The sequence below is a fragment of the Pleurodeles waltl genome, chromosome 4_1, assembly GCF_031143425.1.
Source record: "Pleurodeles waltl isolate 20211129_DDA chromosome 4_1, aPleWal1.hap1.20221129, whole genome shotgun sequence".
Taxonomy (NCBI): Eukaryota; Metazoa; Chordata; class Amphibia; order Caudata; family Salamandridae; genus Pleurodeles; species Pleurodeles waltl.
The window spans coordinates 658,831,587-658,855,000 of record NC_090442.1 but is presented as its reverse complement, the minus strand read 5'-3'; the positions used below and the strand labels follow the sequence as shown (position 1 = coordinate 658,855,000).

Here is a 23,414-nt window from a genome sequence, read left to right as displayed (position 1 = left end):
AGATCTTCACTGATGCCATCCTCCTCTAATACTAAATGGGCTCGGCTCACTTAAATTATTAAAGGTACTTTCCCAACAATATTATAAACAAAGTTTGTCTAGCATGCTTACAACTCATAAGGTGGTTTGCAAGCACCACTCTATAGTACTGTACCTATAGAGAAGCACCTCCAGCACTAAGCTGACCCGACACTGCTTACAATTAGACTTTTGCGACACCCATGTGTTTTTAGTCATAGATATGTTTACCATAGATCTTTCTTTTCACGTGTGGTTACAGTTCATCACCAACCGTTTTAGATTACGGCGGCAGAAGGGTCACTCCATTCACAGTTTTTAACCCTTGAAACTCAGTAATTTCTTGGATTTTAGCTTATATGTTTCTTTTCCAATCCTTGTAGTTGTCCCTTGATTGTCCTGATGAGGCCCAGACTTGAAGGCCGAAACGCGTCAACACACTTTCTGGCGAGATAGAGGTCTTGAGCTGTATTCAATCCTTAAAACAAATATGCTTCATCTTGCTAGATACCTTTTAAAAAATACACAGGTATTCTAGAGAGGCTCTTACCCCTACCATCGCATCCTAGTGGATTACAACCAAAAAGAATATATGTAACCACTACTGTCTTCTAAAAACTTTACATTAGGGCACAACCCCCTGGTGACAGTCTGCTTGTCTCTGAGGTTGCAACATATATAGTTGCCCTCGAAATAGACTATACCATGTGTAGTTTACTTTGTATATATATGTTATATATGTTATGTGTTTAAATACCGAATGCCATGCAAGAGAAGCTTTTTGAGCCATTCTCTGCCTTGTAAAAATACTTCTTGAAATAAAATTGGGAAAGGAAGTAAACCACAAAGAAATAATTAATCATGTTTCTTTGTTATTGTATAAATAATTGATCTCGTCTTACTGACCACTGCTCTTTGTGTTTATGTTACTGGACCCAGGTCAAGTACGGGTTATTGGGATTCCCTCTTTTGTATACAATCCTTAAAGTCATAGCGGAAACAGTCTGTCTACCTAGATAGGATCGGTAACTCAAGCTTTTAGCTGCTCTCTTCTTTAGGTTATGTGTAAGGAAATGCCTCCTTGGCATGGTTACCCCCTGACTTTTTGCCTTTGCTGATGCCAAGTTATGATTTGAAAGTGTGCTGGGACCCCGCTAACCAGGCCCCAGCACCAGTGTTCTTTCCCTAAACTGTACCTTTGTCTCCACAACTGGCAGAACCCTGGCACCCAGATAAGTCCCTTGTAACTGGTACCCCTGGTACCAAGGGCCCTGATGCCAGGGAAGGTCTCTAAGGGCTGCAGCATGTCTTATGCCACCCTGGGGACCCCTCACTCAGCACATGCACATTGCTTGCCAGCTTGTGTGTGCTGGTGGGGAGAAAATGAATAAGTTGACATGGCACTCCCCTCAGAGTGCCATGCCAACCTCACACTGCCTATGGCATAGATAAGTCACCCCTCTAGCAGGCCTTACAGCCCCAAGGCAGGGTGCTCTATACCACAGGTGAGGGTATAGGTGCATGAGCACTATGCTCCTTCAGTGTCTAAGCAAAACCTTAGACCGAGGAAGATAGATTCCTGCAACCTGAAGGAGGAGGACTGGAAACCACACTGCACCCGCAGCCCCCAGGACCAGAACGAACCGAACTCCAGTGCAGGAGCGACCCCCAGGCGACCCTCTGCCTAGCCCAGGTGGAGGCTACCCCGAGGAGCCCCCTGTGCCTGCCTGCATCATTGAAGAGACCCCCGGTCTCCTCACTGATTCCTATTAGAAACAAGGCGCCTGTTTCCACTCTGCACCCGGCCGCCCCTGTGCCGCTGAAGGTGTCCTTTCTGTGCCTGCTTGTGTCCCCCCCGGTGCCCTACGAAACCCTCCTGGTCTACCCTCCGAAGACGCGGGTACTTACCTGCTGGCAGACTGGAACCGGGGCACCCCTATTTCCATTGAAGCCTATGTGTTTTGGGCACCAATTTGACCTCTGCACCTGACCGGCCGTGAGCTGCTGGTGTGATAACTTTGGGGTTGCCTTGAACCCCCAACGGTGAGCTACCTGGGACCCAACTTTGAACCCTGTAAGTGTTTTACTTACTTGTGAACTTAACATTTACTTACCTCTCCCAGGAACTGTTGATTTTTGCACTGTGTCCACTTTTAAAATAGCTTATTGCCATTTCTGTCAAAACTGTACATGCTACTGTGATAATTCAAAGTTCCTAAGATACCTGAGTGAAATACCTTTCATTTATAGTATTGTTTGTAAATCTTGAACCTGTGGTTCTTAAAATAAACTGAGAAAATATATTTTTTTATATAAAAACTTATTGGCCTGGAATTTGTCTTTGAGTGTGTGTTCCTCATTTATTGCCTGTGTGTGTACAACAAATGCTTAACACTGCCCTCTGATAAGCCTACTGCGCGACCACACTCACACAAAATAGAGCATTAGAATTATCTCTCTTTGCCACTATATTACCTCTAAGGGGAACCCTTGGACTCTGCACACTATTTCTTACTTTGAAATAGTATATACAGAGCCAACTTCCTACATTGGTGGATCAGCGGTGGGGTACAAGACTTTGTTTTTGCTGGACTACTCAGCCAATACCTGATCACACGACTAAATTCAAAAAATTGTCATTAGAAACTGATTTTTGAAATTTGAGCTATTTTTCTAAATTTTTAAAAGTCCTGCTAGGCCCTTGTGTTAGTCCCTGTTAGCATTTCTTTTAGAGTTTAAAAGTTTTGTAAAAGTTTGGATTAAATTCTAGAGATAGTTTTAGATTCTTAAAAAGTATCCCAACTTTTAGAGAAATAATGTCTGCTGCAGAAGAGATGGTGGTGGAGCTCAACCTCACCCCTTACCCCTTACCTGCATCTTAGGATGTCAGAGTTAAGAACTCTGCAGAATCAAGAAACTAAAAACTGGATCAAACCCTACCAAAGTACAGCTCCAGGAGTTCTTGGCAGAGTTTGCTAGAGACAACCCCTCTGAAGATATCCTTACAGATGATGATGCTAATGAAGTGGAGGACAATCTCCCCCCTCCACCCCTAGTTAGGGAGACCAGGGTGCCTCTAACCCTGACTCCACAAGTGATAGTCAGAGATGTTGCTTCTCCCACAGGGGAGTCCAACAGCTCTGGAAGCATTGAGGGCAGCCTCAATTAAGATGAACTCCTGTTAGCCAGGATGGCCAAAAGACAAGAGATGGGCTTAGCACCCATCAATGGTGGCAGAAACTTAAATAGGGTCAGAGATACTCCTGACATGCTAAAAATCCCCAAAGGGATTGCAACAAAATATGGAGATGGTGTTGACATCACCAAATGGTTCACAGCTTTTGAGAGGGCTTGTGTAACCAGAAAAGTAAACAAGTCTCACTAGGGTGCTCCCCTTTAGGAAATGTTCACTGGAAAGTGTAGGGATAAATTCCTCACACTCTTTGGAAAAGATGCAGAATCATATGACCTCATAAAGGTTACCCTGATTGAGGGCTTTGGATTCTCAACTGAGGAGTACAGGATTAGGTTCAGGGGGGCTAAAAAATCCTCGAGCCAGACCTGGGTCGATTTTGTTGACTTCTCAGTCAAAACACTGGATGGTTGGATTAATGGCAGTGGTGTAAATGATTATGATGGGCTGTACAATCTGTTTGTGAAAGAACACCTTTTAAGTAATTGTTTCAATGATAAACTGCATCAGCATCTGGTAGACCTGGGACCAATTTCTCCCCAAGAATTGGGAAAGAAAGCAGACCATTGGGTCAAGACTAGGGTGACCAAGACTTCCACAGGGGGTGACAAAAAGAAAGGGGTCACAAAGACTCCCCAGGGGAAGAGGTTTGAGACATCCAAGGGTAAAGAGTCTTCTAAAGGGCCCCAAAAACCTGCTGAGGAGGGAGGATCCAAAGCCTCTTCACAATCCAATTTTGGGTACAAGGGTAATAACTTTGATCCCAAAAAGGCCTGGTGTCGTAGCTGTAATCAGCAGAGACACCAAACTGGAGACAAGGCCTGTCCCAAGAAAGGTTCCACTTCTACTTCTTCTCCAGTTAGCACTGGAATAGCCAGTCTCCAGGTGGGATCAACAGTATGCCCAGAGCAAATCAGGGTTCACACTGAAGCTACATTAGTTTCTGAGGGTGGGGTGGGCTTAGCCACACTGACTGCCTGGCCCTCTACTATGCAAAAATAAAGGCAGCAACTCTTGATTTATGGGACTAGTGTAGAAGCCCTGAGGGATACAGGTGCCAGTGTCACAATGGTGACAGACAAACTGGTTTCCCCAGGACAATACCTGACTGGACGAACTTATCCAGTCACCAACGCTGACAATCAGACTAAAGTACATCCCATGGCTATGGTAACTTTAGAATGGGGAGGGGTCACTGGCCTGAAACAGGTGGTAGTCTCTTCTGCTATACCAGTAGAATGTCTGCTTGGAAATGATCTGGAGTCCTCAGCATGGGCTTAGGTAGAACTCAAAACCCATGCAGCATGCTGGGTATCCCTGAACTGGTGTGTGTTAAGACAAGGGCACAGTGCAAGGCTCAGGGTGAAAAAGAGGTGTTGGAGCCTGGCCCAACCCTCCAAGAGAAAAGGAAAGAAGATTGGGGAACCAGCTTCAAAACAGCAAAAGAAAAAGAACCTCTCTTCCCAGGACGAAGTTCTGCCCTCTGAGGGAACTGCACCCATGGAGTTGGAACCTTATCAGGTTGAACTCTTAGGCCCAGGGGGACCCACAAGGGAACAGCTGTTTAAGGGGCAAGAAACCTGTCCCTCTCTTGAAGGCCTTAGGCAGCAAGCTGCTGAATAGACCAAAGTAAAAATCAGTGGAACACATAGGGTCTATTGGGAAGATGGACGATTTACACTGAGGCAAGAAATCCCAAACCTGTTGCCACTAGGAGAGTGGTACTGCCTCAGGAGTTTAGAGAGTTCATCCTGACCTTATCCCATGATATTTCACTTGCTGGGCATTTGGGACAAACCAAGACTTGGGAGAGGTTAGTCAACCATTTCTATTGGCCCAACATGTCTCAGAAAGTAAAGGAGTTTTGTGCCTCCTGTGCCACCTGTGAAGCCAGTGGTAAGACAGGTGGCCACCCAAAGGCCCCCCTCATTCCACTTCCAGTGGTGGGGGTCCCCTTTGAAAGAGTGGGAGTGGACATAGTGGGTCCACTTGAACCTCCCACAGACTCAGGGGGTCAGTATATCCTAGTAGTAGTGGATCATGCTACTAGGTACCTTGAAGCAATTCCCCTTACGTCCACTGCCCCTGCAGTAGCCAAAGCACTCATTGGTATCTTTACCAGAGTGGGATTTCCTAAGGAGGTGGTTTCTGACAGAGGTACCAACTTCATGTCAGCATACCTTAAACACATGTGGAATGAGTGTGGTATGACTTACAAATTCACCACACCATACCATCCACAAACCAATTGTTTTGTGGAAAGATTCAACAAGACATTGAAGGGCATGATCATGGGGCTCCCTGAAAAGCTCAAAAGGAGATGGGATGTCCTCTTGCCATGTCTGCTTTTCGCCTACAGAGAGGTGCCTCAGAAGGGAGTAGGGTTTTCCCCCTTTGAACTTCTGTTTGGCCATCCTGTAAGGGGACCACTAGCTCTTGTTAAAGAAGGCTGGGAGAGACCTCTCCATGAGCCTAAGCAAGATATAGTGGACTATGTACTAGGCCTACGTTCCAGGATGGCAGAGTACATGGAAAAGGCAAGTAAAAACCTTGAGGCCAGCCAACAACTCCAGAAGATGTGGTATGACCAAAAGGCTGCTATGGTTGAGTTTCAGCCAAGGCAGAAAGTCTGGGTTCTGGAGCCTGTGGCTCCCAGGATACTCCAGGACTGGCCCTTAGCCAGTGCTAGAGAGAAAGAGTCAGGTCACCTACCTGGTAAACCTAGGCAAAAGCAGGAAACCCCAAAAGGGTGATCCATGTGAACTGCTTCAAACTCTTTCATGACAGGGCAGATGTAAACATGTTAATGGTTACAGGTGAGGACCAGGAAGCTGAGAGTGAACCTCTCCCTGATCTTGTCTCCACTGACCCTAAAGATGGCTCAGTGGATGGAGTGATCTATTTAGACACCCTCTTTGGCCAACAGCAAGCTGACTGTAGGAAAGTCCTACAACAGTTTGCTGAGCTCTTTTCCCTAACCCCTGGTCAGACACACCTGTGTACCCATGATGTGGACACAGGAGACAGCATGCCTCTCAAAAACAACATTTTTAGACAGTCTGAGCAAGTTAAGGAAAGCATCAAAGTGGAAGTCCACAAGATGCTGGAATTGGGAGTCATTGAGAACTCTGACAGCCCCTGGGCTAGCCCAGTGGTCTTAGTCCCCAAACCTCACACCAAGGATGGAAAGAGAGAGATGAGGTTTTGTGTGGACTACAGAGGACTTAATTCTGTCACCAAGACAGATGCCCATCCCATTCCAAGGGCTGATGAGTTAATTGATAAATTAGGTGCTGCCAAATACTTGAGTACCTTTGACTTGACAGCAGGGTACTGGCAAATAAAAATGGCACCAGGAGCAAAAGAAAAGACAGCATTCTCCACACCTGATGGGCACTATCACTTTACTGTGATGCCCTTTGGCTTAAAGAACGCCCCTGCCACCTTCCAAAGATTGGTGAATCAAGTCCTTGCTGGCTTTGAGTCCTTTAGTGCAGCTTATCTTGATGATATTGCGGTCTTTAGCTCCAGCTGGCAGGATCACCTGGTCCACCTGAAGAAGGTTTTGCAGGCCCTGCAAGCAGCAGGCCTCTCTATCAAGGCATCCAAATGTCAGATAGGGCAGGGTACTGTGGTTTACTTGGGACACCTTGTAGGTGGAGGCCAAGTTCAGCCACTCTAACCCAAGATCCAGACTATTCTGGACTGGGTAGCTCCAAACACCCAGACTCAAGTCAGGGCATTCCTTGGCTTGACTGGTTACTATAGGAGGTTTGTGAAGGGATATGGATCCATAGTGACACCCCTCACAGAACTTACCTCTAAGAAGATGCCCAAGAAGGTAAACTGGACTATAGAATGCCAACAGGCCTTTGACACCCTGAAATAAGCTATGTACACAGCACCAGTTCTCAAAGCTCCAGATTACTCCAAGCAGTTCATTGTGCAGACTGATGCCTCTGAACATGGGATAGGGGCAGTACTGTCCCAGACAAATGATGACGGCCTTGACCAGCCTGTTGCTTTCATTAGCAGGAGGTTACTCCCCAGGGAGCAGCGTTGGAGTGCCATTGAGAGGGAGGCCTTGGCTGTGGTTTGTTCCCCGAAGAAGCTGAGACCATACCTCTTTGGTACTCACTTTGTAGTTCAAACTGACCACAGACCTCTCAGATGGCTAATGCAAATGAAAGGTGAAAATCCAAAACTGTTGAGGTGGTCCTTCTCCCTACAGGGAATGGGCTTTATAGTGGACCACAGACCTGGGACTGCCGATGCCAATGTAGATGGCCTTTCCAGGTTCTTCCACTTAGAAAATGAAGACTCTCTTGGAAAGGTTAGTCTCATCCTCTTTCGTTGGGGGAGGGGGGGGGGGGGGAGGTCGTGTAAGGAAATGCCTCCTTGGCATGGTTACCGCCTGACTTTTTGCCTTTGCAGATGCCAAGTTATGATTTGAAAGTGTGCTGGGACCCTGCTAACCAGGCCCCAGCACCAGTGTTCTTTCCCTAAACTGTACCTTTGTCTCCACTACTGGCACAACCCTGGCACCCAGGTAAGTCCCTTGTAACTGGGGGAGGTCGTGTAAGGAAATGCCTCCTTGGCATGGTTACCGCCTGACTTTTTGCCTTTGCTGATGCCAAGTTATGATTTGAAAGTGTGCTGGGACCCTGCTAACCAGGCCCCAGCACCACTGTTCTTTCCCTAAACTGTACCTTTGTCTCCACTACTGGCACAACCCTGGCACCCAGGTAAGTCCCTTGTAACTGGTACCCCTGGTACCAAGGGCCCCGAAGCCAGGGAAGGTCTCTAAGGGCTTCAGCATGTCTTATGCCTCCCTGGGGACCCCTCACTCAGCACAGGCACACTGCTTGCAAGCTTGTGTGTGCTGGTGGGGAGAAAATGAGTAAGTCGACATGGCACTCCCCTCAGAGTGCCATGCCAACCACACACTGCCTATGGCATAGATAAGTCACCCCTCTAGCAGGCCTTACAGCCCAAAGGCAGGGTGCTCTATACCACAGGTGAGGGTATAGGTGCATGAGCACTATGCCCCTACAGTGTCTAAGCAAAACCTTAGACATTGTAAGTGCAGGGTAGCCATTAGAGTATATGGTCTGGGAGTCTGTCATACACGAACTCCACAGCACCATAATGGCTACAATGAAACCTGGGAAGTTTGGTATCAAACTTCTCAGCACAATAAATGCACACTGATGCCAGTGTGCACTTTATTGTAAAATTACACCCAGAGGGCATCTTAAAGATGCCCCCTGAAAACATACCCGACTTCCAGTGTGGGCTGACTAGTGTTTGCCAGCCTGCCACAGACAAGACATGTTGCTGGCCACATGGGGAGAGTGCCTTTGTCACTCTGTGGCCAGGAACAAAGCCTGTACTGGGTGGAGGTGCTTCTCACCTACCCCTGCAGGAACTGCAACACCTGGCGGTGAGCCTCAAAGGCTCACCCCCTTTGTTACAGCGCCACAGGGCATCCCAGCTAGTGGAGATGCCCGCCCCTCCGGCCACTGCCCCCACTTTTGGCGACAAGGCTGGAGGAGATAAAGAGGAAAACAAGGAGGAGCCACTCCCCAGTCAGAACAGCCCCTAAGGTGTCCTGACCTGAGCTGACTCTTACTTTTAGAAATCCCCCATCTCGTGGATGGAGGATTCCCCCAATAGGATTAGGGATGTGTCCCCCTCCCCACAGGAAGGAGGCTCAAAGAGGGTGTAGCCACCCTCAGGACTAGTAGCCATTGGCTACTGCCCTCCCAGACCTAAACACACCCCTAAATTGAGTATTTAGTGGCACCCAGAACCGAGGAAGATAGATTCCTGCAACCTGAAGAAGAAGGACTGCTGACCTGAAGCCCTGCAGTGAAGACGGAGACAACTGATTTGGCCCCAGCCCCACCGGCCTGTCTCCCTACTTTGAAGAAAACTGCAACAGCGACGACAGGGTCCAGCGACCTCTGAAGCCTCAGAGGACTACCCTGCATCTAAAGGACCAAGAAGCTCCTGAGAACAGCGCCCCTGTTCAAGAAACTGCAACTTTTGGAAACAAAGAAGCAACTTTTAAAGACCACACGTTTCCCGCCGGAAGCTTGAGACTTTCCACTCTGCACCAGACGCCCCTGGCTCGACCTGCGGAAAACTAACACTACAGGGAGGACTCCCCGGCGACTGCAAGCCCGTGAGTAGCCAGAGTTGACCCCCCTGAGCCCCCACAGTGACGCCTGCAGAGGAAATCCAGAGGCCTCCCCCTGACCGCGACTGCCTGCTTTAAGGAACCCGACGCCTGGAAACCACACTGTACCCGCAGCCCCCAGGACCTGAAGGAACCGAACTCCAGTGCAGGAGCAACCCCCAGGCGAACCTCTGCCTAGCCCAGGTGGTGGCAACCCAGAGGAGCCCCCCCGTGCCTGCCTGCATTGTTGAAGAAACCCCTGGGTCTCCCCATTGATTCCTATTAGAAACCCGACACCTGTTTGCACTCTGCAACTGGCCGCCCCTGTGCCGCTGAGGGTGTACTTTCTGTGCCTGCTTGTGTACCCCCCGCTGCCCTACGAAACCCCCCTGGTCTGCCCTCCGAAGACGCGGGTACTTACCTGCTGGCAGACTGGAACCGAGGCACCCCTATTTCCATTGAAGCCTATGTGTTTTGGGCACCACTTTGACCTCTGCACCTGACCGGCCCTGAGCTGCTGGTGTGGTAACTTTGGGGTTGCCATGAACCCCCAACGGTGGGCTACCTTGGACCCAACTTTGAACCCTGTAAGTGTTTTACTTACCTGTGAACTTAACATTTACTTACCTCCCCCAGGAACTGTTGTTTTTTGCACTGTGTCCACTTTTAAAATAGCTTATTGCCATTTTTGTCAAAACTATACATGCTACTGTGGTAATTCAAAGTTCCTAAGATACTTGAGTGAAATACCCTTCATTTAAAGTATTGTTTGTAAATCTTGAACCTGTAGTTCTTAAAATAAACTAAGAAAATATATTTTTCTATATAAAAACCTATTGGCCTGGAATTTGTCTTTGAGTGTGTGTTCCTCATTTATTGCCTGTGTGTGTACAACAAATGCTTAACACTACCCTCTGATAAGCCTACTGCTCAACCACACTACCACAAAATAGAGCATTAGAATTATCTCTTTTTGCCACTATCTTACCTCTAAGGGGAACCATTGGATTCTATGCACACTATTTCTTACTTTGAAATAGTATATACAGAGCCAACTTCCTACATTATGGAACCCACCTATATTTTCAGGTGGACAATCTACAGGTCTTGCGGAAGGTGGCAATGGAGTAGGTATTATGCATTCGTCCCACTCACTTGGTGTAGCATCAGTTACTTCTCCTCCTTTTCTTTGATTATCTGTGGTTTGAGGGTCATCCTGAGGTGGTTGGTCGAAAGGCATAGCCAGATCTGGTCTGAGTGGTGTTCCCGGATGGATAGGGATAGGAGTCTATTCTACTGCTTCCCATTCATGAGGTTGTGGAACCAGTGCTGCCGGTACTGAGGGTGGAAATCTTCTATAGTACTCGTCCAACAAATTTTGAGGATTAGTTACCAATGACATTGACAGTTATGGAGGTGTCCCTATTGCCATATTCAGAATGTAAGGGATTTACCTGGTCTCTTGCTGAATAACAGTTGTCCTGGTAGTGATCGTCATCGTCTAGCTCTTGGCACTTGATGGTGAGCTGCGATAGACTGCTGGCTACCCCAAACATGCCTTCTTCCTGAGAGTATACATCATCCTTGTTGTCTAAAAGGAGTTGAGGAGGGTATAGTAACACCTTGCTTTGAGAAGTAGGCATTGGCAAAATTGTAGAGGATTTTCTCGTCACCGTTATCAAAGACAGCAGCAAAAAGTTTGCTTTCTCAGTGTTTGTCGTAGATGGGCCAGTCGTCGACAGATCTTTCATCGCGGTATCCCTCGTAGACGAGTCCCTCTTTGATGGGTGTGTCGTTGTTGGATGAGTAGCTGTCAATGGTGTCTTTTTACATATTCTAGCCGTCATAATCGTCGTTGATGAAGTGGCGACAATGTGAATCATAGGAGACACAGCAGTGGTAAACGTCGACGTGATTGTCGTCGTCAACGCACACGGTTGTCAATGCATTTGTCTTCAACAGTTTTTTCGTTGACAAGGATTTTTTGTCAGACTCTAGAGGGAATTTCTTTACTTTTGTAGTCGACGGCAAAGACAGTGAAGCACTTTTTGGGGGTGCTTTTTTCACTGATGGAGTAGTAGGCTCTGAGTGAACCTTTTTTTAAGGCCTTTGAATGACTTTCTGTTGATGGAGCACATCTTTCCTGACCTTTCTGTTGTTACAGTGAAAGGTGCTTGGATTTTTTAAGTACTTTCTTAGGTGGTTCTGAAGAAAGTTTCTCTTTACTTTTAGGCCTTTTAAGAGATTGAGAGACCTGTGAGGAGGACTCACTCTAATCAGAAGACGGGCATTCCATTGCTTTTTGCCTCTGCAGCCATAGTAAAAGTCTCCTTTCTCTGTCTATAAGAGTCTTATGAATAAAGGTGCGACATATTTTGCAATCTCTCACCTTATGATTCGGATGTCGACAGTATATACATTTCTTGTGTGGGTCATCAATATTAAGTCTTTTCTTCCCACAAGTGTCACAAATTCTGAAGAGTGCTTTTTAGGTTGAGCATAGCAGCTCACAAGCACTGCTTTTTCTGATGTGTTGGTATGTATCTGGGCTTTTAACCATGCCCACTGCACGCCGATCACTATCACTCGTTCATGGGCTTGCCTTTTAAACATCCTTTGTTTTTGTTGGTAACTGCTTTACATTTGTCCCTCCTTAGGGCAGTTTTGTTACCGCCTTGAACATCGACCCTGTTACATGGCTAACTGCACTTTTGCCAATAACTTTGAATGCAAACAAACTTCTTTTTTCCTTTTGTCTGTCTCTTCGTGCTCAGGGTGGCGCTTTGAATCGGCTTGCTTATGTCAACTGTTTTACTTTTTATTTTCAGTTTGTGTGGCAAGAAAAGTCCAGTTAGGGATTTACAACGCTAGTATCTCTATCTTGAGCAAACACAAGACCCATTGCATTTCAAATGCTTGTTTTAGTTTGTTGGGACATTATGTCCAATAAAAAAAACAATATAGTGTAGTAAGAAACAATAGAAGCTGAGCAGAGCTTAGACAGGCTTCCCTTCATCCGACGTGCAGAAGAAAATCTGAGGGAATCAGCCTCTGTTGTGAGTGTTCTAGAGGGTGCTGTCGCCTTACTGGTTGTAGTTCAGGTTTGGTTCTTTTTTTTTTTTTTTTAAAGAAAACACAGATAGGCTATAGCAGTGCCTGTCCATGCCATTGAGGCCTAGTGTAGTACAGTTACTGCTATGTATATTTAAAGTTACAGTGGGACTCCCACCTAGATGACCGGGATGATTGAAGCATCTGGATCTATAAAAAATCCAATGCTGGAGAAATGAAGATTCATGACGCACTCAGCGCCAACCCAGCTTGCCATGGACTTCAGCAACTGTGAGAAAGACCGCTCGTCCTCTAGCTGCTGAAAATTCTAAAAGCCCTGGAAGACTGCCAGGCTTCACCCCAGCACAAGGCACTCCAGTGGAGTAGTGGAGCTGCACCCCTGCATTCTTGCAGAGACCTAAGAACCACTAAAGAGGACTCCAGAACACCAAAAGTGACCCCTGACAGCACCACTGCAACCGAGCCTCCTTGCCAGTGTTGAAGTGAGACAACTGTGCCAACCTGGTCCGAGCTTCTCCAGAGACAGAGTCCATCATGGGTTTCCCCACTGTGACCTCCACTCCGACGCCTGCAGTTTTTCTGTGCAGGCCCCCCTCAACTGTGACCGCCTTTGGTGATGGCATCCTCTTCTGTCCTGTGCACCTTTGCAACCGGATGACCCTGATCAAGAAGAAGAGGACCACTGGTGTCTCTGCATCACCCAGGGTTGTGAGACTTGAGCGCACTTGTTGGTTCACCCGGACTTATCTCACAGTCCATGCCTGCAGCCTGTTCTGTGCCCTTTGCAATTTTTCAAACACACACCCTAAGCAGCACAGGGGCAGCCAGGTGCAGTGTGCAAACACAGTGCTGGGCGCCCAATGCTTTTCAAAAGGAGGACCCCCGGGGTCACAAAAAATGTTGCAGACTGGGTCCAGGGGTCGATTCCGGAAAACCAAAGGCTGGACAAGTAGGAGAGGCACCCGCTGGACGTTTCTGGACCATCGGTCGGATTCCCCAAAGTCAGTGGGCTGCCAGTGCAGGGGTACCTTTAGGCGTTAGGAATCTTCGTCGGATCTGGTCAGGGGGGTCGTCTGGATTCAGACTGCAGGCATTGTCATGCTGGTCAGGAGGGATGAACATCCAGGTGGATTTGAGGTCGGGATCGCCTGGGGACCTTCTCAGGACCAGTGGGTTACCTCGACTTGGGCCGTGGGCGTTGGGTGCAGAGTGGGCAGGGCTTGCGGATTCAGGGCAGTTCTGGAGTCCTTTTACAGGGTTTATTCTGGACAGGCCCGCTGTCCTCAGGAGTTCTTGGTCCTCTGCTGGGCAGGCAGTCCTCTTGGGGTTAGTAGAGGTCGCTCGTTCTGCAGGATGCGTTGCCTTTTTGTAGCAGGGGTCTAGAAGCTGCAGACAGGCCGGTAGGGCTGGGACCAACACAGTTGTCATCTGGAGTCTTCACAGCTGGGGTCGGCTTTGTAGTCCTTCTTTCTTGAGGTTGCCAGGAATCTAGTGAGTAAGGTTCAGGGGTGCCCCTAAATGCAAGATTTAGGGGCGTTACAGGGGTCAGAGGGCAGTAGCCAATGACTACTGTCCCCAAGGGTGGCTATACCCTTCCTGTGCCCACTCCCTTTGGGAACATTCCTATCTCTATTGGTCCCTCTCCTCGAAAGTAAGATGGAGGATTCTGCAAAGATGGGGGCACTTCAGCTGTGGACACCTTAGGAGTGGTCCTAGCTTCAGTGGTCACTCCTTGTTTTAGCTCCCGCCGGACCTGCTGCCAAACGTGGGGCTTGGTCCGGGGGGCAGGCATCCCCACTAGCTGGAGTACCCTGAGGCACTGTAACAGGAGGCCTAAGCCTTTGAGGCTCACAGCCAAGTGTTGCGGTTCCTGCAGGGGGGAGGTGTGAAGCACCTCCACCCAGAGCAGGCTTTGTTCCTAACCCAAAAGAGCACAAAGGCTCTCACCCCATGGGATCAGAACCTGGTCTGTTAGTGGCAGGCTGGCACAGACTGGTTAGCCTTACACTAAATGGCTGGGTAAAACACTGGGGGCATCTTCTAAGATGCCGTTTGTGTGCATTTTACAATAAATTCAACACTGTCATCAGTGTGGGTTTATTGTGCTGCGAAGTTGGATACCAAACTTCCCAGTCTTCAGAGAAGCCATCATGGAGCTGTAGAGTTTGTAGTGACCAACTTACAGCCCATGTACTTGATGTGGCCACACTACACTTACAATGTCTAAGAATGAACTTAGACACGGTAGGGGTATACTGGTCATGCAGCTATGCCTTCACCTGTGGAATAGTGCATCCTGCCTTAGGGATATAAGGCCTACTAGAGGGGTGACTTACCTATGCCACAGGCAGTGGTTGGTGGGCTTGGCAACCTGCAAAGGGTGCCATGTCGACTTTACCTTTTTCTCACCACCAACACACACAATCTGCAATGGCAGTGTGCATGTGTTTGGTGAGAGGTCCCTTAGGGTGACACAATACATGCTGCAGCCCTTAGGGACTCTACCTGGCCACAGAGTCCTTGTTACCACTGGGACCTTTTAAAAGTGGCTTAGGGTGAGCCAATTGTGGAAACAATGGTACAGTGTAGGGAAAGAACACTGATGCTGGGGCCTGGTTAGCAGGATCCCAGAACACACTCAGTCAAGTTAGCATCAAATATCAGGCAAAAAGAGGGGGTGGGGGGTCTTGGTACAAGGGGACAGTTTCCTACACACACTACCCCTAAAAAGAGCACCTTGGGATTGTTAGAGCAAGCCCCTGTCCACTAGTAAGGGAACCAGTGGACTCCTAGCACAAGGCATCTCATTTTGATATATCATAAAAGGACCAGCTTCATACATGGTCAACCAGGGTTCGCTGACACAGGTTCATCATCTTCAGATGGTGGTGGATTTATTGGACAGATTGGGATTTGTGATCAATGAAAGGAAGGTGTTATTCATTCCGGAGCAGAAGGCTACTTTCCTCGATTTTGTGATCGATTCCTGTACGTCCACCTTAAGTCTTCCTTCCAAGAAAATGGCAAGAATTTGTCTTAAGCTGCACAAGACTTTGAGTCATCCTCAGACATCCTTCAGACACTTGGCCAGGTTGGTGGAGCTGTTGGCCTCCTCCATGCAGGCCATATTCCCTGGCCCTCTTAACTGCACAGCACTGCAAAGGTTGAAGGTGCATCATCTGCAAGAAGGGTTGTCCTACACTGCGGAGATCCCACTCACAGACGAGGTCAAGGAGGAAATGAGGTGGTGGCTAGATGGCCTGGAACGGGGGTGGGGGTGGAGGGGTAATCTTCAGTTCCAGTCCAGATTTGGTTATCAAAGTTAACGCCAGTCTAACAGGTTGAGGGGCCAGCTGTGGAGGTGTATCCAAAGGTGGAAAGAGGTCTTCGGAAAAACGGTCTATACACAAACTGCCTGGAAACTCGAGGGCTCCTTTGCAATTTGCTATTGCACGAATCACAGGGTCAAGTGCTCGATCCTGTTGAAGATGAGCAACATCTCAGCAGTGATGTACATTAAACACTTTGGAGGGTCCCCAATCCAAATCATTGGCGGATCTAGCAAAGGCATTTTGGCAGTACTGTCTGAATCGGAAGATTTTGGTAACAGTGGAGTATCTTCCAGGACTATCCTAAGAGGTGGCCGACTGGCACACCAGACACCTTCAGGACATCACGACATGGCAGCTGCACCCAGAGGTGTTCCAGGTGATTCAAAGGCTGTGGGGACTTTTTCAGGATACCTGTTTGTTTCTCGTCTTGATTGTCACCTCACCCGGTTCCTCAGTTGGAGGCCTGATTCGCAGGTGGTGGCAACCAATGCATTCCTGCAAGTCTGGAGTGTGGAAACAGGTCACACATTTTCTCAGTTCGCAATGCTGATGAGGTTGGCGGCTCAAGTAGGCAGATAGAAGTCATTGCTGGTGGTGATCTTGCTGTTTTGGAGGGCTCAATCATCATTTCAAGTGATGATGGAACTTTCTAGGGATTCTACAATCCATCTACCCCAAAGATAGGATATCCTTTGGGATCCTGAGGGAGTCCTCACCGCATGGTTCTGGAGGGCCAATTAAATATCATGGTATGAAGGATTGCCAGAGTAGGTGGAAGGTCCGAGGGCTTTTGGAAGCGGCTCAGGGTCTCTTATCCAAAGCTTGGGCAGAAGGAACAAATAAGAGGTAAAAGTCAGTTTGGGGAGGGTGGTTATGTTGAAGTTTCCAAAGGGAAGTAGATCTCTTGCAATCACACCCAATGGTTAGAAGGATGATGAGAGAGGTGCAGTTGTCAGTCCCTCCCGAACACAGGTATTAAATCTTGTGGGATCTTAAAAAGGTTCTTGAACTTTTCCTCTCTTGGCCACAAAATAAATATTTGTCCAGAAAACAGTTATTGGGTAAGTTGGCTATGTTATGTGTTTGATTTCTTGTTGAAGTGTGTCTGACGCTGGGGCTCTGGATATTTGGGGGAGAGTATTCACCCCCAAGGGTGTTACGCTCCAGGTCTCTAGAAGGACGAAATGTCATTCCAGATTGGTTTCCTACCCTTCTTTTCCGTAGAAGCCTAAGTTATGCATTGTTCAATGTCTCAAGGATTACGAATCGACTACAGAGGAGACCAGCAACTGCTGATTGCTTTATGAAAGCGGTTCAGGGCGGATCTTCTCCCACCATAGCATGATGGGTGACGGTATCCTTCAGGAGGCTGGAATTGACATTTCCATTTTTGGAGTACATTCTGCGAGAGGTGCTATGGCATCTAAAGCATGTGAGGTAGATGCTTGTCTGGAGGACATTTTGAATGCGGCAGACTAGTCCTCAGACTTGACATTTAAGAAGTTCTATTACAAACCTGTGGTTCATATGGCTTTCTTGGTGGTGGAAAAGCTTTGAACAAGCATAATGCGAGCCTCCAGTCCTGAAATAAAATTAAAAATGTCCTAGCTATTGTAACGGAAAGTTTTAATTCTATTAAGGACACTGAGGCAAGGATTATTCCCTCCCATATAAAGTGGTTTTATAACCCTCCCTCTTCCAGGGTAATTTTTTTCATTTTGGGAATGGTGGAAACTCGTTTAAGATATAAGTAGTTTTTTCATTATGTTCATTTTCCTCTGTGGGATTTCAAGTCGTTTGCCTAGAGACTGTTGGTTATGATGATTGTTTCTAATGAATGGTGATATTTCCACTCTATTTCCTTTACTTCAGGCCTGTTTACTTTACTGTTAGGACGATCAGTTTGTGGTTGGATATTAGAGGATTATTTCTTTTGCAGGGAATGAGGCTTCCAAGCAAGAATGATTGGACTATTCAGCCACTTTTCAACTTTGACGGATTCTGTCGCATGAAGAAAGAGGAGGCATGAACAGAGTTGATGGATTATATTGGAGAGACTGTTACCTGATTGGTTATGCTGTTGTTTCTGCTTTCCTTCAGTTTTCTAGGAAACATAGTTTGCTATTCAAATAAGGCTGCTGTACTAAATAAAGTGAAGAAAATGACCATAAGACTAACCTCTGTGTCCTTAACAGATTTGAAATTTTCTAGGAAATGTTTTGTTCTGATCTATAAACTGACTAGAAGATTACACGGGAAAATGTTTTTCCAGGAACCAACTTGAGACTACCCAGTCTATGCACCGCCCATCACTGACCCCTAGAATAAAGGATTGCCCAGTGGTGAATTATACTGTTGCTAGACTTCAGACATTTTTATTATTAGAAACAGGTATGCAACAGACAAAAAATATAAAATTAAAACCACACGAGATGCAAACGATAAGAGTGCATGTCAAACAGATAGTCACCATCAAAAGGCAGAGGTAGCAGATGCTACTGTACTTCCAGAACAGACTCCTGAAACATGCAGGTCTTCTACTGACCACACCAGTGTGGTTTGTCTAGCTGCAGTGTCAGCTCTATTTAAAGCACTTTGGATGCTAGCTTGTGAGATGGTTTTGCCTTCCCAGATAATGTTTTGGACTTGATTGGTGGATTTGATTGGGGTGGAGTTTGTTGGATTGACGTGGGGTGGATTGGTTTGCACTGAGGTGAGTTGGATTGGATTGGCATGGGTGGAGTGAATTATGGTGGGGTAGACTGGATAGGGATGGGATTGAATTGGGGTGGGGTGGGGTAGATTGGACTGAAGTGGAGTGGGGTGGATTGTGGTGTATTGGACTGGAGTGGGGTGGACTGAATTGGAGTGGGGTGGATGGGAATGAGGTGAATTGTATTGTGTGGGTGGACTGATTGGAGTGGGGTAGATTAAGGTGGTTTGGATGGGATGGACTGTACTGGAAAAGAGTGGATTAATACGGACTGGGTGGATTTAAGTGGACAGATGAACTGGGGTGGTGTGGGTGGAGTGAAGTGGATTGGGTAGCAGTGGACATGACTGGAATGGGGTGGATTGAATTGGGGTGGTGTAGATTAAGGTGGCTTGGAGGGGGTGGACTGTACTGGAGAAGAGTGGATTAATGCTAACTGGATTGGACTGGGTGGATTAAAAAGGACTGGGATGGATGGGGTAGTGTGGGTGGCCTGGACTGGAGTGAAGTGGATTGGGCAGCGGTGATTGGTGTGGGGTGGAATTGATTTGAGCAGGTGGATTGGGGTCGACTGGGATGGGTTGGGCTGGAATAGGGTGGGTTGGATTAAAGTGGGGTGGGTTGGATTGGAGTGGGGTGGGGTGGGGTGGGGTGGGTTGGACTGGAGTGGGGGCAGTGGGGTAAACTGGAGTGGACTGGGGTGAACTGGAAAGGGGTGGATGGGGTCAGGTGTACTAGAGTGAGGTAGATTGGACTGGATTGTGGTGAACTGGATTGGTGCGGGTGGACTGGATTGGAGTGAAGTGGGGTGGATTGTTATGGGGTGGGTTGATTGGATTCAGATGAGGTGGATTGGATTAAAGTGAGGCAGACTGGAATGGGACAGACTGTTTTGGATTGGACAGGGGCAGATTGAAATGGATTGGAGTGGGGAAGGTTGTTTTGGACTGAAGTGGGACAGATTGTTTTTGATGGGAGTGTAGCAGACTGGAGTGGGACAGACTGTTTGGGATTGGAGATGGGAAGATTGGAGTGGAGCAGATTATACTGGGGTGAATTGGGGTAAGGAGGATTGGAGTGGGGTCAATTGGGGTGAGGCAGTTTGTTTTGGACTGGAATAGGGAGGTTTGGTTTGGGGAAGATTTTTAGATTAGAGTGGGGCAATTTGGAGTGGGGTGGATGTTTAGATTGGAGTGGGGCAATTTGGAGTGGGGTAGATTCGGGTGGGGCAGATTGTTTTGGATTTCCAGCGGGCAGATTGCATTGTATTAGAGAGCAGCAGATTGTAGTGGAGCAGATTGTTCTGGATTGGAGTGCTGCAGATTACGGTGGGGCAGAAGGGAGTGGGGCAGATTGTTTTGGATCGGAGTGGAACAGATTGGAGTGGGGCAGATTGATTTGGACTGGAATGGGGCAAACTGTAGTTGAGCAGATTAGATTGGGGTGGGTTGGGAGGACTGGAGTGAGGTGGGTAGGAGAGGATTGGTTTGGGGTGAATGGGGTAGATTGATGTGGGGTGGATAGGGTGTACTGCACAATTATGTGTTAAAGCCTCATTTCAGAAATTACACATAAGAAAGAAACAATGTCGCTTTGTAGCATTCAAAACATAATTGTCATCTTTAGAAAACTAAGCCCACAAGCAAAAACAAAGGAAATCATGAGTGCAAAGTGAGAAAAGACGACATGGCAAAATAAAAAAAGTTAGCTATAGAAAATAAAACTTTCTAAATGTGTTTGTCCTGTTGGGCATGTTTTTGCTAGTCACAAGCCTTCTGTTTGCAGGGCACCAGAGGTTAATAAGAACAAATCAGTATCTCAATCACACCGGGAGCAGTGGACGGGTACTGATTAAGTTGAATCAATCAGTGCCTGGTCCCTGCTCCACAGAGAGGATCTGACTTGATGCTTGGCCTGCAATGACAAATTAGGAGGCTGTAAAGAAGAGTGACATGCTATCAAATGGTAAGTAATGGCCAGGCTTCCAAGCCCTTTACTGTTCACAACAGAGTCTAGCAAGCGAGAGGCAGGTGCCAGCACACGCACTTGCAGGCTCGACCCTAATAACTGGATGTAAGACAATTCTGGACCCAACCGTTAGATGGCAGAATAATGCAGAGCAAGCAAAATAAAATGTATGCAGGAAAATTAAAACTTAGCCACACCAAATGAAACACACAGGCTCGTCTGACAATGTTGTTCTCTGGAGAAAAGTTACAACTTCAAATGTAAAATACTGGTTTGTTAAAAATATATATATATATTACTTAAGAACTAATAAATTCCATTTACACAAAGGGCAGAAAAGTAAGAATGGAAGCAAGGTAGGGTTCTAAAGGCTTAAATGACACACTAACATCAATATTGTTCTTGTTATAACTTCTGATGGTGTGGAAATTAAAACCAGTAGAAATCACGTGAAATAAGTTGTTTGGGTGTGATAATATCAACTTCCAAACAACTTCAGATACTATAGAAATTACTTACGGGACAGCATGCATTAGAGATTCTATAGATTAAACTCTGTAAAAAGTATCCTTTTATTTTCTCTGAAAAATAAATGGCCTTTCGTAACACCATTAGGTCAATTGTGCTCGGGTTCAGATTTTGTCGACACAGACAAAGAAGCTTGGGTCTAAATCTTGCATTTGTAACAAATAAATTGTCTAAAATCGTATGAAGAAAAGTAGAAAACATACATTCATTCCCCTAAGAAAACCTTCATACTACAGCCTCGGTGAAACATGAATCAGCAATAACTGACATCATTAAGTGAGAATGCATTTAAATTGTGACTTTCTGACCATATACTTGGTAACTCCAAAAACATAAAGTGGATGCTTTCCCTTGTCTGAATATGCATATCCACATCTTCTACCTGTGTCATCACCTGGGGTGAAAACCCCTGCAAAATGGTTATGTCAGGATGTGTAGACTCTATAGGTAACAGATACTGTATACGGCACATTAAAACATAATTTCCAATATTTGTGTTATTCGGTGTGTTCCTATGGTACATAACATTAGTTCAACCTAGTTAGATAGCTCTTAATGTATGTCATGTACAGCACACTGACTATCATTCAAATCCAGACATCATTCAAAATCTCTCTGCCTTCGGAATAAAATATAAATCAGAGCTTTTTCTGTAACTCTCGGAAGCTCTTTTGTCAGTGGTCCTTAAAGAGAGTACACTAATCAGAGGGAGAAATGTCATAATAAAGGACTAATGGAGGACATGTACTTATCTTTTTAATGCACATTTCAGTGCATAGTTGAATCAGTTTCTTTAAAAAGGTGTATAATTAGCAAAAAAACAAAAAAGAAAGCAGATTATGTACTAGCTGGTTTGCTGTACAACTACATTAATATGGTTGTTAAAAGTGATGTCAGTACTCAAATCTGGCTGAAGTCTTACTGGCTTTGGCCACTCCCCAAAATGGCTAGAGTGAACCTTTGAAGCGTGGGGAGGTTGCATGACAAATTCCAGCGCTACAACAGATCCATCACACAATAGGGAACTCATTTTGTAATATGACAGAATTCAGAAAGCCTGATTACTCGGCACCCAGCAGAAGGAACAGCGAATGTCACAGGCCCTGATCAACAATCGCATCTCTCTCGCTTGCAATTTGGAAAGGTAACTCCACTTAAATATGAGCTGGTGGTGACATATAACAAAGTAACCAACACAAAAATACATGACTATTTGGATTGTTTATAATGCAGATCTATGGCCAAGGCAGTCCATGCCACATTACTATATCCTACAGAAAAACCTACCCAGAATACAGGGGCATACAGCACCTCTAATCCCTTGCCACTGCAATTGGGTGAAATGCCCGGGACATAAGGAATGAATAAAGAATACTGCTTGAAAAATCCTGAGAACAGGCAATCCACCAGGGACAGAAGGGCAGCACCCGAATATGGTGATACAAGACAGGCTTTATCAGAGTACACTCTCAGACAATATTGTACAATATGGGACAACTTTACAGGGAGCATCCAGGTACCTTGCAGGTTAAGGAGCAAACAGACTGCCTGAAACACAAATGAAGTGCATATTATCCAGATGACTGGTTTTGCAGAGGAAGCCTCACTGTCGGATTTCAAAGACCGGTGACTATAACAGATACAAAGTAAAACAAACTTTGGCAGGAAGGTACTAACAAAAGCAGTTCAGCTTAAAGATGGTGTCAAGCAGCTAGGAAAACAGACAAAAATAAGATTTGCGAGCATTATGTCTAATAGAAATGGCTCTTTTGGTGTAGCCTACCAGAACTCAATAGCAAAAGGCAACTATGCTAAAGGTATCTATATTTCTAACGAGCAAATATTTTCTTTTAAAAATGTGCTTTGTTTGAGGTATTCTCAAGCAAACGATTTTACAATCAAAAAGGTCCACATTAAGACTCACGATGCGCAGTAGCAGTACTTGATGTCTACTTCACTCAAGGTGTTGCCTCGCTCACATACATACCACCCCCTACACTCGTAATCTCATAATCCTCATACAAAACACAAATTCACAGGGTCTTGTCCCACACCACAACTATTAAGAGAGAAGGCTGAAAATACACAGCTACAAAGCAAAGGAGTGCTCTACATCCATGCAGTGTCATAATCAAAAACATAGCTACTGGAAGGAAAGCCACACATTATAATACGCATTTTCTCTTGGTATGTCTTTTAAATTGCTCAATAGAGCAGCTCCTATTATGTTGGGTGTCTCCATAATAGAGTGTGTGTAAAGAGGTATTCGAGTTTGGAATGATCACACTTGGCTTCTTCAGCAACAAGTTTAGTCAGTAAGGTTTGGTGAAAATCTGGCGAGACACGGATGCTGAATGTTTGCAAAAGCTTTTTTCTGATTAAACAGCAGCAACAACTAACGAATTAAGT

At 46.3% G+C, this 23,414-nt stretch overlaps 1 protein-coding gene across 1 annotated transcript in view; it reads right to left on the bottom strand.

Moving 5' to 3' along the window:
- The window catches only part of XPOT (exportin for tRNA), a 710,192-nt gene that overhangs the window by 180,188 nt on the left and 506,590 nt on the right, over positions 1–23,414 (bottom strand). The window lies entirely within an intron of this gene.